We start from the raw sequence: 17,330 nt of genomic DNA, 5'->3' as shown, positions 1-17,330 counted from the left end.
TGTCTCTACTTTAAAGAGTCCTCTCCTGCTGATGTTTCCAGGTTGGTGTATATCAGTATGTAGAGTCTCTACCTTTAAAGAGTCCTCTCCTGCTGATGTTCAGGTGTATATCAGTATGTAGTGTCTCCTACTTTAAAGAGTCCTCTCCTGCTGATGTTTCAGGTGTATATCAGTATGTAGTGTCTCTACTTTAAAGAGTCCTCTCCTGCTGATGTTCAGGTGTATATCAGTATGTAGTGTCTCTACTTTAAAGAGTCCTCTCTGCTGATGTTCAGGTGTATATCAGTATGTAGTGTCTCTACTTTAAAGAGTCCTCTCCTGCTGATGTTCAGGTGTATATCAGTATGTAGTGTCTCTACTTTAAAGAGTCCTCTCCTGCTGATGTTCAGGTGTATATCAGTATGTAGTGTCTCTACTTTAAAGAGTCCTCTCCTGCTGATGTTCAGGTGTATATCAGTATGTAGTGACTCTACTTTAAAGAGTCCTCTCCTGCTGATGTTCAGGTGTATATCAGTATGTAGTGTCTCTACTTTAAAGAGTCCTCTCCTGCTGATGTTCAGGTGTATATCAGTATGTAGTGTCTCTACTTTAAAGAGTCCTCTCCTGCTGATGTTCAGGTGTATATCAGTTGTAGTGTCTCTACTTTAAAGAGTCCTCTCCTGCTGATGTTCAGGTGTATATCAGTATGTAGTGTCTCTACTTTAAAGAGTCCTCTCCTGCTGATGTTCAGGTGTATATCAGTATGTAGTGTCTCTACTTTAAAGAGTCCTCTCCTGCTGATGTTCAGGTGTATATCAGTATGTAGTGTCTCTACTTTAAGAGTCCTCTCCTGCTGATGTTCAGGTGTATATCAGTAGTGTAGTGTCTCTACTTTAAAGAGTCCTCTCCTGCTGATGTTCAGGTGTATATCAGTATGTAGTGTCTCTACTTTAAAGAGTCCTCTCCTGCTGATGTTCAGGTGTATATCAGTATGTAGTGTCTCTACTTTAAAGAGTCCTCTCCTGCTGATGTTCAGGTGTATATCAGTATGTAGTGTCTCTACTTTAAAGAGTCCTCTCCTGCTGATGTTCAGGTGTATATCAGTGTGTAGTGTCTCTACTTTAGAAGAGTGCCTCTCCTGCTGATGTTCAGGTGTATATCAGTAGTGTAGTGTCTCTACTTTAAAGAGTCCTCTCCTGCTGATGTTCAGGTGTATATCAGTATGTAGTGTCTCTACTTTAAAGAGTCCTCTCCTGCTGATGTTCAGGTGTATATCAGTGTGTAGTGTCTCTACTTTAAAGAGTCCTCTCCTGCTGATGTTCAGGTGTATATCAGTATGTAGTGTCTCTACTTTAAAGAGTCCTCTCCTGCTGATGTTCAGGTGTATATCAGTATGTAGTGTCTCTACTTTAAAGAGTCCTCTCCTGCTGATGTTCAGGTGTATATCAGTATGTAGTGTCTCTACTTTAAAGAGTCCTCTCCTGCTGATGTTCAGGTGTATATCAGTATGTAGTGTCTCTACTTTAAAGAGTCCTCTCCTGCTGAGGTTCAGGTGTATATCAGTATGTAGTGTCTCTACTTTAAAGAGTCCTCTCCTGCTGATGTTCAGGTGTATATCAATGTGTTGGAGCGTGAGTATTCCATAGTGATGTCACAATTTTCAGGAAGTAAACAGAGGAGTCCAATGGAGGCGTTTCAGGCTTCTTACTTCAAAATTCAATGGAGAGATCCCATTGGACCAGGGAGGGAGATGCTGCCTTCAGGGTCCACTATCGAAATACGTTTTTAACATTGAACTTTTACATCACTTTTATTTGATAACTGTTGACGAAAATAAATTAAATAAAAAATGTTTGGTTTCAACTTGGAATGGATAGATCCTTCAGGAAGGCTTTTAGTCCAAGTAGAAAAATAGCTAAAAAAAAGACAAAACAAGGGACATCTGACAACACAGAAATTATTTTAATTAACGACATTATGTAATAAGCTTTAGAACAATACACATTTAGTAAAAGAAGTACAACTGCTTATAATGAAGTCTAAATTAGAGTCTGACTGCTTTGTTACACAGAGCTGAACAAAGGAAATTACACACTGATGCATTTTAACGCCTAGAGACTGTGTGTGTGTATGTGTGTGTGTGTGTGTGTATGTGTGTGTGTGTGTGTGTGTGTGTGTGTGTGTGTGTGCGTGTGTGTGTGGTGGAAAACCAAAAGCAACACCCAGAGACTGACTGCAGGGCCACACGAACACACACACACACACACACACACACACACACACGCGCACACACACACACACACACACACACACACACACACACACACACACACACACACACACACACACACACACACACACACACACGTACATTGCCATCCTTGGAGAGTCTGCATACGCGCTCCCGCTGCTCTCTATCGGGCACGTCGCTGCTGGATTTACGTGCGCGCCCCCGAGAGATAAAGAAAAGGGAAAGAGAGAAACCCGCCGCTACTCGCGCTCTTCCTCTTGTCCTCGCGCTGCTGCAGTGTCTGATTCTCCCTCTACCTTCTTCATCATCGCCTACCATCATCATCCTCTCTCTCTCTCTCTCCCTCCTGTCTGTCTGTCTGGGTCTCCCCTCCTCCCTCCTCCTCCCTCCTCCTCCCTCCCCCTCCTCCTCCTCCTCCTTCTCCTCCGCCTCCTCAGTGAAGGCACGGCGACAAAAGAGAGAGAGAGAGAAGAAGAAGAAGCGAGAGAGAGGCTGCAGACTTTCCGACGTGAGAGGAAGAGGAGAGGAAGAAGAGATCTCCATCTTCGCCATAAACCAGTATGTATTTCCTTTATCTTTTCCCCTGTCTGTAATAACGCGCATTATATGGTTATTTATGCGCATTTTATTGCGTTTTATCTCCTCTCACCTCTGCCGCTTCCCTTTAATATTCACTCAATGTGTCAGTCATGCTTCCGTTGTTTCACATTTGTTGACAGTCCTCTATAATATGCTCTTAATAATAGTGTGCATGTGTGTGTGTTTTATGGTAATACTTCTAATGTTATTATTTAGTGTCATGATGCAGTGTTTCTTATATCACTTTAATATTCACGACATTCCTGCAGTGAGTGACCTTATGCCACCTTTTGATATTCTCACGTTTTAATATGAATATTATGATGACTTTGAGGCTCTTAGTGCTCCAGGATGTCTGATATTATCTCTGTGTTGTGAGCGTAATGGAAACGGTGTGTTCTGTAATGTGGCTATGGCATGGACTTGTATAGGATATGATAATGCAGGAGCTGTGTGAGAAACATGGTGTATTCCTACAGGCAGTCAGTGTTCGTCTATACATATAAGGTATATATATATACAGTATATGTATATAATTATAATGTTTCCACTGCTGCTGATTAGTGAGTCTGCAGTGTCCTTACAGCACCTTTTTATTCAGCTTGTCTCCCCTCGTAGTAATAATATTAATGATAATAATAATATAATAATTACACTTATAATTAATAATACAAATAATTATTAGTATTCTTCTTCTTATTAAAACATATTTTTGTATTAATTGTTATAATGATAATAATAATTAATTCGATTTGTATTATTATTATAATGACCCCCATTAATATACACCAATTAGTCAACCATTATTAACTACTGTTAAATAGCAATTCAATTATAATAAATAGTGTTTAATAAAAGTTAGTTTTGCTGTGATTTCTTTGCAAACATTAGAATATGTTATTTCAATTATTTAGTATTTGTTATCAATAACCAAACAAGTTTTAAACGTAATAATACATGTTTTGTGAAGTCTAAGCAAAAATAATACAAATTAAATAATAATAATAATACGAAGAATAACAAAACAAACATAATTATACTCTACTTAAGATACCAAGCCAGTACTTTAAGATACTAGGTCATCATTTTTGAGATAGTAAAACATTTAAAAGTCATCATTTTAATATTTTAAACTTAATATTCTTGGGAAAGTTTATCAATAACAACTAACCGAATCTTCATTTTTTACGACAGTGGCGTCAATTGGCTTCCATAACTTTGTCAGTACGCTTTCTAATTGTTTCTCCAATAATCTTTATTTAATATCATATTTTTCATCATCGTTTGGTCCTTAGATAATTGTCTGTCTGACCTTTGACCTGCTCCTCTGTCGGCTCACAGTCAGAGTCAACTTTGGGATCCGTCTGTAATGAAAGAAAAAGCCCAGAGTCTGCTGTGTGCCGAGACAGAACACACACGGCAGCCCACCTGTGTGTGGCTGCGGAGATGAAAGCAGATATTATCCTCACACACACACACACACACACACACACACACACACACACCTGCAGTCTGATGCAGTCTAAAATACAATAGAGTGACTTTTACACATTTGAGGTACTTATTCTTATCAATTGTCTTGTTCAACAATACTTCCCACAGATGGGCCGAAACAGTAACACAATGAGTGAGTTGTGCAAACGTAGCATTACATTCAAAAAGTAAAGACATTATATAGAAAATAAAAACACCGCCACATTTGAGGTATTTTTAACGGGACACACAGTAATTACATTACATGTCACTTGTTAGACGCTTTTATGCAAAGCGACTTGGGGTGAAGTGTCTCAGGGACACAACGACATGCTGACTGCAGTGGGGTTTGAACCTGTGCCCCCTGAGCCCAACACCTACGCACAACCCACTGCACCACACGCCTCCCAGTAATGTTACGACACGATACGATATACGTTATTGTCCCTGTAAGGAAATGTGTTCTGGACTCCGCCCTGCAGTTCCACATACATGTACAAATAGAATTCCTTTATTGTCATCGCACCAGGTACAACGACATTTAAAAAAGAAATCCTTGCAGTGCATTTCCACATAAAACGAATACATATCTACATATACATATTTTAGGGGCGGTGGTGGCGAAGTCGAAAGGGACTTGGCTTGGCAACTGGAAGGTCACCAGTTCAAGTCCCGGAAAGACCAAGTGCTACGGAGGTGTCCCTGAGCAAGGCACCGTTCCCTACACTGCTCCCCGGGTGCCGTTCAAAATGGCAGCACACTGCTCCTAACACTAGGATGGGTCAAATGCAGAGAAACCATTTCCCCACGAGGGATTAATAAAGTATATCAAAATCAAAATATCAAATATCTATATAAACATATACACACATAGTAAACATTACAACACATACATGTATCATCACTCACAAACACAATACACAGAACTGAAACTGTTGTACCTAAACTGCAAAAACTGTATTTTTATCTGCAAGAACTTTCGGATTTGTATTCATTTTCTGACATATGTTCATGTGCAATAGCAACTATATGTTGTAGTGGGTTAAGTGATGCTTACAATGAGATACGTTCCCATGTTAGGCGTCCTAAAGGTGAGCCGCATCATTAATTAGACCGAGCCGATTGTGTTCATGAAGTGATCTGTATTTTCAGGTGAGGAAAAAAGTGATGAAAAGACGTGTAAAAGTAGTGCCACGGATGATTAATGAACGTTTAAGTGTTACAAACTCGCTGTAAAGCAGATATGAGATCTTTTTCACATTTTTCCCGAAGTGAAATGATGAGTTTGTTGGATGAAGCGGTGCCTTGGTGCGCTGTTTGCTAATATGGCCTCATGCCTGCAGTGCAACCACCTGTAGCTGAGTTGGATCTCCGAGCTGAATATCATCAGTTTGTGTTTTGCGGTTTATTTGCAGACCTTTTGATGTTGTATGTTTCATGCATCATTCATTAGACCAAGCTGACGGATGTGCTTGTGTTCCTGTGTGTTCACGGGAGCAATCACAGAACGTGTAATTGTTACAAACTAGTGGCAATGCAGATATGGGAGTTATAACGCGTTGTTATTTGAGTTTTTACGGTTTCATTATTAAAGTGTGTTGTTGCTGGCGGATACGGACTCAAATCTGTTACCACCTGTCTTGCTAAATAATAAGTTGTGTGCTCATGCTGAATATCGTCAGTCTGTGTGTTTTCGGGTTCAATTGAGAGAAGACTCTTTGGCATGTTGTGTTTAAGATTATATACATGAACAAAGCAGTGACGCAGATGCATAATGAATGTGTTACAAAATAGTGGTAATGCAGATATGAAAGTTGTGAGGGAATAATTCTGTTTTACTCCTAAGATATTTAACCTTTTCTGTGTGTTGACATTTACGACCAACCCTGGCTCTGGTATCTCTCTTATGCCCCTTTCACACCAACGCGTTTTCAGCTCCGGCTCGGAGCTGGAGCCTGAAAAGTACCGGTTTTTCCTGTTCACATCGCAGAGGCGGAATCCGGTTCACTTCCAGCTCCAAAAAATTGTCGGTCTAGAGGCAAGAGCTTCGGAGCTAAGAGGCGGCGTCGCTTACGTCTCTCTTACGTCGAGGCGGGTTGAAGTAGATGCTGAAGACCACAAAGAAGTCTTGCATTTCGCATGTGATGTTTGTAAAGTTCCAAGTAAAGTCGTCCCTTGTAAAGTCGTCCGATGCCTTCCATTTCGTTTCGTAAGAGGATAACCAAAGCGAACAGCGCTTCGATACAATCGGCCATTGTTGTTGTTGTCGATGTGAGGGATTTCCGCGCGGTTTGGATTTTATGAAGCAGGCACGTAAACGGTGACGTCATGACGCAGCAGCGGCAGCTCTGGGCGGTGTGAACAGAGCGGGAGCAGAAAAGAGAAACCGGAGCTGAACCAGAAAAGCTCCCGCTCGGAGCTAGAAAGGGAAAAGCGCTGGTGTGAAAGCCGCATTAATGGGAGGCTCCAGCTATCTTGATAAACCAGTTCAACTCTCGGTCACAAAATGGTTTACGGCTGTGGGAACGCTGGCTGGCTTCGAGGCCATTAACGGCCCGTCCACACTACAGCTTCGACAGCTTCAAAAACGGTTTCCAACGCGTCTGCCCATTCAATTTGAATGGGGTGACGTCACTTTTCGCCGAACTGCATTGTGGGAAGCAGAGCGGAGCTTTCCTGGCGTTTCAGGCTGCAAAAGTTGAGCAATGTTCAACTTTTGAAGCTTCTGAAGCTTTCGGTGGAAGCGTCAAAATCATATGCCAGTACAAGCGTCTCGCCAATCAAACCGCTGCTTGTGTGTCAGGGGCGGGAGATTCACGTGATTGGTTGTTGGTCGAGCTTCAGACACGCCGAGCTCCAAGCTTTTTTTGAAGCTGTAGTGTGGACAGGCCGTAACAGCCCCTACACACGGCGGCGTGCGTTGCCGCTTGGCGGTGGGCGTGTCCTGAGCTTGAGGAGTCAACGCGAGCAACGCGACCAACAACCAATCACATGAATGTCCCGCCCCGGACATACAAAGCAAAGCTCATGCTACATCCATGCTGGCTAAATATACTGTCTATGCTTGCTAGCTGTCCATTCAAACGAAGTACACTGGATATAAACTCCCCAAACAGGCGAAAACCTACCAGTGTCACCCACTGTCTCTGCCACCTCCCCCCATGCCTGGCTCCTCCGGTTTGTATCCCTGTATGTAAAGAGGGACTGGTCATATAGTACCGGCTGATTCCCTACCGCCACGTCCCTACCGTCCCTACCGTCCCTACCGTCAGATGCAAGTGATTCTCCCCAAATATGTTGTTTACTCTCTCTGAACTAGTTTAAAGGGCTATCGAGAGAGAGGCGCGGCAGATTTGACGTGGCAACCCACCCGTGCAGTCAGAACCTCTGACTGTGTGACTTGTGATGTGAATTTCTCCGGCCGATACTTGTATTAAAGATCCGTGTTTGACATCAGAACTCCCGCTCGTCCCGTGTCTCTCTGAGTCCTGACTCTTCATTGCTGCAGAAGTTTCCCATACAAAGTTATATCGCATTGAAATCGTGTTTTTACAAGTTTAATGAAGAGTGAGTTGCGTGAAATGGTGCAACACCTGTTTGCTAATGCCTGCAGTGTAACCACCTGTAGCTACGTTTGATATTCGTGCTGAATGTCATCAGTCAACATGGTTGGTGGTTTGATTGGAAGCAAAGCGAGCATGCATCGGTCTTTGTTGCAGTGATGTGATATGTAATGCAGATAAGAGAGTTCAATCACATCTGAGTTTTACCTTTTAAATGGCAATTGTAGCTACTGTGTGACACAATGCGTAATGTATGAGATAATATGGACTACTGTCAGTAGTTCAACTACCTGTAGCTAAATAATGATAAGTTGTGTATTTGTGCACAATATCGTCAGTCATTAGCCAGGTTTATTGCACAAAGACTTTGGTTATTTGAGGTGTCATCAGTCAGTGTGTTTAGTTGCAGACTTTTTGACGTTTTATGTTTCGTACATCAGTCATTAATAATAATAATGCATTTTATTTATATAGCTCAAAGACGCTTTACAGTATGAGGGAGGGTAGACAAACAAGGACAGGCAAACAAGTAAGTACAAAATAAAAAGGCAGTGAAGAGGAAGTTGATCGAGAGGGGGGGGGGGGGGGGCTTATGGGTAGACAGAGTTGAAAAGATGTGTTTTGAGGCGGGACTGAAAGACTGTGAGGGACTCAGAGTCACGGAGATCTTGGGGGGTTATTAGACCTAGTCGATAGTATGCAGCTACTTTGAAGTGATGTCCTCTATATTTTGTATTTTCACGTGAGCAAAAGCCATAAAAATATGATTTTGAAGTAGCGCCACAGGACGTGTAAGGGTTTCAAATTAGCGGCAATGCAGATATGAGAGTAATATATCGCATTCCTATCATTGTTTTACCCGTTAAATGAATAGTGTGTCATCTGTTTGCTAATACCAGGAGGGTCTGTATGCAAGTTTAAGAAAGTACATGAATGTTTTTTTACAGATGCATCAATCATTAGACAGTTAGACCGTTGTGGAAAATACAGGCGTGCGGCGCAGTGGGTTGTGCGTTGGTGTTGCGAACACAGTACTGAGGATGTTAGTCGCTTTGGATAAAAGCGTCTAACATGTAATGTATTATATATAAAGGCAGTGACACAGATGTAAAATAAGTGTAATAAACTTGCGGAAATCGGAGTTATATCAAATTGTTAATCCTAGTTTCACCGGTTAAATGATGAGTGTGTCATATCAAACAGTACGTCCCCTGTTTGCTAAAAAGGACTAACACCAGTAACACCACCTGTAGCTTGCTTATTAATGAATGAATGGATTAAAAAGTCAAATGAAGCAGTACATTGAAAAACCAAAGAACAGTAAAAGTACTTAAGGACAGCGCTTGAGTCAATCGACCAGTGACATGTTTGAAACTATTGGCATGTCACAAGCTGGGATTTACAACACACCTTTTTACATCTGGCTTAATTTGGAACATTTTGCATGAGAATTTGTGAAACTTGATGCTTCAATTTGCAATCTAATGTCTAATTAATCGGGAAATCACAAGAAAATATAACGCTGTCAGATCAATTCAACTTTAACATTGTTTATTTGTACTTTCTGTCTTGTTTTTGGCAAATGATTTACACCCGGGAGGGAGACTGAGAAAGAACAGAAAGAAATGATTAGAGAGACGCTGGTTGATAAACACGATTTCATCTTAATACGACGAGCACTGAATATAGAATCTAAGGAAAAAAACGTTGCTGATAACGAAAAGCGACTGAAACCTTATTTGAACTACGTGTGTGTGTGTGTGTGTCTGTCTTTGGGTTATTAAATCTGAGCTGCTGCCAACACACCCATCAATCTGATTCTCACACACACACACACACACACACACACACACACACACACACACACACACACACACACACACACACACACACACACACACACACACACACACACACACACACACACACACACACACACACACACACACACTATTCTGGAGCATCGAATGACTCATAGTATCAAAACCACACACACACACTTTCTAATGACTCATCGTGGGTAGATCCTGTTCTTCGTGAAGTGTGTGTGTAAAGAATCCTGCATGTGAATGGCAGAGTGTTTGAGAGCAAATGACAAACTTTTTATTTTATCCGACACGTGACATTTAACCTTCACACGCTGAGATTTCCTGAAACATATCGGAAAGGGTTTCCAGTTCAAATATGTCTGTATACAGTCAGATAACTTTAAATCAAATGTCTTTTATTCCCAGGTTTTTAAGTCTTGAAAAGTGACAACATATCTGCCCGAATCCCCTCCTGTTGGTCTGGATGTGTTTCTGTTAACACACACTAATCTCAGGAGTAGCGATCGAGGATCCTTGTTTCTTTTACGACTCGCTTCGTCTGCTTGTTACAGATCATTAAAGCTTCACTCACTGATCACATCCACATCTCCACCTGTCAATCACATAGTCAGGGGGCGGGGACTTGTACAAGTGCTTCTTGTGGTGTTCCATTTCCTGTAGTGTGTTATATAGGTTTTAGTGCATGTAAATGGTCTGCAGAGGCTAAAAGAGGGGGGTTTCACTTATGTCCATAGCTCCCTTTTTGGATTCAGTAAAGTACAGTTTAGTTAATTTTAATTAAAGTGATTGTAATTATAATTATCATTCAGTATTTGAATATATATGCGTTAAGGGTTTTTTAATTTCTGTACACATTAATCTGTTAATTAAAGAAATCATAGTTTTGTATTAATAATAATAATAGATTACATTTTTATATCGCCTTTCAAGGGACCCAAGGCCGCTTGACATGCTGTGAACAAACATTATTGGAGAATACACCCGTCTTCTGGTCTCCGTTTCGAGATGACTGCATCATCATAAACGGGTTTAATGACAAATGTACTTTTTTACTTTCTGAGGCCTTCAATTAGTATTTTTTTACAGTAGTCTGACCAATAGGAACAGCTGTGTGCAGAAACTCACAGTAGATGAAGCGAATATCCTCCGACAGAAGATGGTCCGAGGGCTGAAGAGGACTTCATCTCCTCTGAAGTGCTGACTTGACACCAGATCCAGACCTTTTTCACAATTTCTACTTTCCCAAATGTACAGAGCGGAGAGGGCAAGCAAGCAGTGCACCAGGGTTCATTTGGGCCAGTAAACCTTGAAGGGGTCTTTTTTTAAACATCATGTGTGGAGTGGGCTCATGTTTCCATCAGTTTATGGGAAATGGAAGTGCAGGAATCTCCCAAAGAGTCACTAAAAACATCAGAAGTATAAGCGCACGTTGCTCAAACATGTCAGTGAAAGACACATAATGTGAGCGTTGGAGTTTTTGCAATTGAGCATCCTTAAAGTTTGAGAATGCATTCACTTACAAACCACCGTCGTTAACTACATTTAATTTAGCTGACACTTTTATCCAAAGCGACTTACATTAAGCGAGAGCTAACGGCTAACTAGCTAATGGCTCACTAGCTAACGGCTAACTAGCTAATGGCTCAATAGCTAACGGCTAACTAGCTTATGGCTAACTAAGCAAGGCCATTTTATTAATTTAGCACTTTTCAACACAAGGCAATTCAGTGTTTTACAAAAATGAAAGACATTTAGAGCATTAAGAAATAGTGCAGCGGAAACATAGCTAACGGCTAAATAGCTATTGGGAGCTAGACATAGCAATACTGTAGTTAGCGGTTAGCATTACTTAGGCAAAGTTGTACATCTCTCTGTTCCTTCAATTAAAGCAGAGCAGGTGGAGGACATCAAGGGAAAAGCAGAACATATTTTGATCAAGTTTCACCAAAATCAGCAAAAGCCTTACGCACTTGTTTACGTTAACTACGCCATTTGTTTGGACATCTTTTCGTTTGACTCATAAGGCGCATTCACACCGCAGGACTTTCCCTGGTACTTTGGTTATTTAGTTCCGTTAGTACCAATATAGTTTCGTTCACACCGCCGGGACTACTTAGTGCCGGGAACTCTTTTGGCCATTTTCAGTCCCTGCTAGAGAGGTGGTACGAACCTGGTGATAAAAGAGTGCCAATTTCTATTCTATTTCTATTGGCTGGGAGAATTGCAAACCACGCCCCGTTAGACTCTGAATTGTTTTTGTTAGGCAGCCATTTTTTTCCTCGCTACAAAACCACATCCACACCTGAGCGAATAGGTTGTTTGTACTTTAAAGCATGACTACACGTACTACAACACCGGAGCGGTGGAATGACGAGGAAGTGTCTGCGCTTCTAGACATTTACTCTGAGGACGGGATGCAGCAGCTTCTACAGAAAGCAGTTCCCAACTCCAAATGTTTTGAGCGATGTTCGCAAAAGCTACTTGAGCTGGGAATCGTGCACAGTGCACACGGATGCCAGGTAAAAATAAAGAAACTCAGGCAGGACTATAAAAAAATTAAAGACCACAATAATAAGAGTGGTAACGATTTTCTATTGTTATTATATATATATATTGCCACTGTTTTTTAATACTGACACCTAACTTGCACTAAGGTGTGTATACTAGGGCTGTGCATCTTCACTGGTCTCACGATTCGATTCGATTACGATTATCCTGTGAACGATTCGATTCAATTCGATATCCCGATGCATCACGATTCATACCAATGCGTTGCATCCTCAATTTTCTATATTACTGCACATGGCTTATTTTTCATCAATGCATACATGCAGTAAATACATATGAGCTCTCTTTTTATTATTTAGAAAGTGCTTCAGAAATCAATAACATAAATGTCTTGACATTCATTTATAAACCAAAATAAATGAATTGTAGGCCTAGCCTCCCTATATCTGTGTGTGAAGTTGTTCCATCCTCAAAAACTAAAAAATAATGCTTCTGCAGTCTAGCTGCAGCTTCTAGCAACGGCCTTCTGTTAAAGAAAGGACACTGAATGTCCTGAATGTGGCATCACACACAGGACTTGAGTCTGAACACAGACAACAGGAGTATTTACAATAGCATATAACAACAACAATAGTGCATGTGGGTGCACACGTACACTCTCTGTCTTACTGTTACATAAATCCCATGAATGTATGAGATTAAATTAGCTTCATTATATCTCAGTGATTAAGTGAATAATAAAGTTTCTATCGGGTCACTATCAGCCTGTCACTCATTATTTTCAGGGAGGGGGCGGGGCTTAGAGGAACGGAGAGGAGACGGTGATCGCGGAAGCTTTTTTCCTCCTGCTTTCACAAACTTTACACACGTATATCGTCTGAAAATTGCTAGAGGACATTCATACTTTGCAATCCAAGACTTAATTAAATCCACCAAAAACCTGACATAATTGTAACGCGATTATTTTTGAAAAACATAAATCCCTGTGTGTCTGAGCCGCAGCGACACGGAGTGATTCAGAGCGGGTCCTGCTGCTGTTGGTTCTGGACTGGTGTTCTTGTGTTGGTGGATAAAGCAGACTGCTCCGTGTTTGGTGCTGCTGTGCCGCTGTCACGTCTGTTCCCTGATCTCTGCGTCACCGACCGGTTTGATATTAAAGTGACCGGGGAAAAAAACGTTATAGTAAAGCCGCGGCCGGAAAATCAGGAAGCAACGTTACTACGCTATAACCGATTATCTTCCGTCACTGCATCGAGACCGAATCGTCCACGTCCGCATCGCATCGTAGAAACGATTATTTTCAACACCCCTAATGTATACCCCCTCCCCCTGTAGTTCTTCTTCTCTCGTTTTTTGTTGTACTCGCCGTGAAGTGGTTTTGCGGCCTGCCAGTAAACCCAGAGAAGAAGAAGACGAAGTGACGTCAGCGTAATCTTGCCTCAGGGAAAGTCCTGCGGTGTGAATGCGGCTATGGCACTAGCCCCCTGGCGGATTCAGTGCCGGCACTAAAGTACCGCAAGTCCTGCGGTGTGAAAGCGGCTATTGTCTGATGTTTTCTTCGGCAAGGACTTCCTGTTTTCTGAATCTGTCCTGGTTTAAGAAAAGGTAAACAAATAAATGAATGCATCTTTACAGGAATTTGAACGAGCCAATCAAGTAATGCAAAAAGAGACTTATAGCATCTTAGAGACATCATTCTCGATATTACGAGTCATTGAAGCATTGAAATTATTTTAAAGCTGTTTTTAAGGAACATTTGTAACATAATGTGGTTTTTAAATTGTAGTAACCCAAAAGAGAAATGCCAAAACAAAACAAAGCATAATTAATTTGTTCTTTTCCAGATAAAACAGACATGATATTAATACATACCAAAAGAGAAAGAGAGAATGACTCTTATGGACTTGGTTATAAAACAAGTGCAGGAATCTTTTTTGCTAATTGCAGAATCCCCATCAGCCTCCATTGCTGTGTAGCATGCACTGTTGGGATGTCTGATTCTGCAGATCACAGTCAGCTGCTGCTGCTCTGTGATTGGTCAGAGGTTAATTGACGCGACTAATCACAAGATCGGTCCAGTCTCCATGGAAACCAGGAGTAGGGCTGATGTACAGGGGGGGCTTCACACCAGACTGCTGCTTTCTGTGTGTGTGTTAGTGTGTGTTGGTGTGTGTTAGTCTGCGTTAGTGTGTGTTAGTGTGTGTTAGTGTGTGTTACACCACCAACTGTACACACTGTACTGCAGAGCCATCTGTCCAGCAGTCAGTTTAAAATGCATCTGAATGCAGCAGAGTAAAGTCATCAGCTAATATTATGAAGGTTTGGTTTATGAATTAGTTGTGTAAATAATTCACTTATTGACGTTTTTTGACCTGCACTTGGATCTGAAATTGAAAATCAATTAAGTTATTAGGTGATTGTTAGAGAGTGCAGTCGAGTTGAATTACTTAGTGGGTTTTCTCGTCTTAAAAAACGTTGCAAATATGGTCTATTATTATTTTAATACTTTATTTATATTATTATATATCATTAAGTAGTGGAATTAAAGCACACTATTAACCTCTCAGTTGTATTGAGGTAAAAGTACACAGTAGCATAACATGGATACACTCAGGAAAAGTACAAGTCCCTCAAATTGTACTTAATTAAAGTAAATGTAGTTAGTTACTTTACACTACTGCCTGCTGATAATGTCGTCTGGATTTTCATGCAAATGATTCGTAGGCTTTCTCCTCTGTAGACCTCAAATGTCTTATTTAGGTTAGTTTTTTAAGTTTGGACCAAAGTACAGAACCAACCACCCAATCATTAGCCTCCCTGGAGAAATGACAGCACTGTGGCCAACAATTTGAGGAGACTTTATGCGTCACTCGTGTACGTAGTTTATGACCAGAATAACACAAACTCTCCCTTGATGTGCAGACAGACAGAAGCACTGCCTCCCCCATTTTCTCCCCCCCTTTTCTCCCCCTTCTCTCTCTCTCTGTTCAGTTGTGTTGTTTGGTTTGTGCACTGCAGCGTCACATCGCACACCAGGTGTTTCTGTTTGTAGGGTTTGATAAAAGTGCTCTGCTGTAATGAAACACTGAGCTGCTGTCGGGCTTTGCTGCAAACACACACTTCACCTGGCTGCTGCGTGTGTGTGTCTATGTGTGTGCATGTGTGTGTGTGTGTGTGTGTGTGTGTGTGTGTGTGCGTGTGCGTGTGCGTGTGCGTGTGCGTGTGCTTTGTCTGAGCTCACAAACATTTGCCTGTGATTGTTTGGCTGCAGGCAGACTGAAACTGGAACATTTTTAAGGGAGTTGGGACTAACAAATATTTTGTGTGTGCAATTGAGTCCTCAGGTTTTGGGTATTTTATTTTTTATCTGATCTGATACTTGGCTGGGAATTGCTTTACACACTAACCTGTGTTGTGGGTGGAATAAAACAAGCCGCATTTCACTTGTTAACCTGTGCAATAACACTTTAGTTTCTGCTTTAGCCAAGGACCGTGTCCAATAGATCCTGCCGACCCACCCACATATCGACGTTTTGTCGTATAAAACCTTTCTACATAATTAAGGGAACTTTTTATAGACAAAATATATATGTTGTAACTTCTCCAAAAGCAGGATGCTCAACTCTCTGCACCATTAATCCATTTTCATTTTGAAGTCATCCCAAAATTCACTGAGCTGCTCAGGTGTTTTATGAAAACAGAAACAAATCGGTTTTTTAAAGTTTTATTTTATTTCATGAGCTTTTATGCTTTTTGTGGTTTTCCTTTCCCTATAGTGTGTAATACTTGTGCTCCTATTGGCTAGCGCTCCAACACATTGTACATGATAGGCTAAGGGGGCGGGACATCTCTAAGCGGTTGACCAATCACAACAGACCCGGCCAGCTAACCAATCAGAACAGACTGTGCTCTGGTTTCAGACAGAGGGTGATCAAAAAGCCAAAAATACAAATAAGGAACACAGGGTTTCCCACACATAGACTATACTTGGGCGGGCCGCCCAGGTATATTAACGGCCGCCCAGGTATATTAACGGCCGCCCAGGTATATTAACGGCCGCCCAGGTATATTAACGGCCGCCCCAGGTATATTAACGGCCGCCCAGGTATATTAACGCCGCCCAGGTATATTAACGGCCGCCCAGGTATTACAGGGTATAACGGCCGCCCAGGTATATTAACGGCCGCCCAGGTATATTAACGGCCGCCCAGGTATATTAACGGCCGCCCAGGTATATTAACGGCCGCCCAGGTATATTAACGGCCGCCCAGGTATATTAACGGCCGCCCAGGTATATTAACGGCCGCCCAAGTATATTTCGCAACCCATTTAGGTTTTTTTTTTAATCATTTTTTTTTTAATTCGTCCGTGACCACGACGCCATCTGCGATCGATTAACTTGTAGACAATGATCCCTCACTCCCTTGCTCTGATCTCGCCTCCTTCTGGCCTGTTAAGTGGCCTGCCTCACACAGGGTGACTGGCTGTCCACATGATGTGGCCTGCCGACATGGCCACTGTCATACAGATCATAAATCAAAGCCCTTGATTGGTCTCTGTGTGTCATTCAAGCTCGGGATAACCTCAGCTCAGGTGAGGTAAAGGACTCTCTGAGTGTTTAGATAGTTAACTTAGTCTAAGTTCTCAGTGGGTCTCAAACGGTGTGGTCACCATTTATGTAAACACATATTTCCATTTGAGAGGGTAGTGATTGGTCTAATGGATAGTGAGGTGGGCTGAAGATCGGAAGGCTGTGAGTTCAAATTCCGCCAGGAACACCACCACTAGTGTGCCCTTGAGTAAGGCACTTAGCCCTTAGTTACTCCAGGGAGAATGTCCCTGTAATCGGTCATTATAAGTCGCTTTGGATAAAAGCGTCAGCTAAATGAAATGTAATGTGATTAGTAAAATATGCATTAATAAATAAATATAAAGTTAACTAGGTGAAAAAAGGTAAGATACCATTTTAAAACTTGTTGAGAGAAAACTAGTCTTTGCTGCTGCCTCAAAGAGGAGGGGGGGAGAGGAGGGAGAGGAGGGAGAGGGAGGAGAGGAGGAGAGGAGGGAGAGGAGGGGGGAGAGGAGGGAGAGGGAGGAGAGGAGGAGAGGAGGGAGAGGAGGGGGGAGAGGAGGGAGACAGGAGAGGCT

General features: G+C 41.8%; 1 long non-coding RNA gene across 1 annotated transcript in view; it reads left to right on the top strand.

Annotated features, from left to right (window-relative positions):
- The first annotated feature begins 2,650 nt into the window (after positions 1-2,650).
- The window catches only part of LOC117537839, a 32,179-nt gene continuing 17,499 nt past the window's right edge, over positions 2,651-17,330 (top strand). Inside the window, exon 1 of the long non-coding RNA XR_004567777.1 lies at positions 2,651-2,788. This is a non-coding gene — a long non-coding RNA (uncharacterized LOC117537839). The remainder of the gene's footprint in view (positions 2,789-17,330) is intronic.

This window comes from Gymnodraco acuticeps, unplaced genomic scaffold, assembly GCF_902827175.1.
Source record: "Gymnodraco acuticeps unplaced genomic scaffold, fGymAcu1.1, whole genome shotgun sequence".
Taxonomy (NCBI): domain Eukaryota; kingdom Metazoa; phylum Chordata; class Actinopteri; order Perciformes; family Bathydraconidae; genus Gymnodraco; species Gymnodraco acuticeps.
Note: the sequence above shows the minus strand (reverse complement) of the source record. Positions and strands in the feature narration are given on the sequence as shown.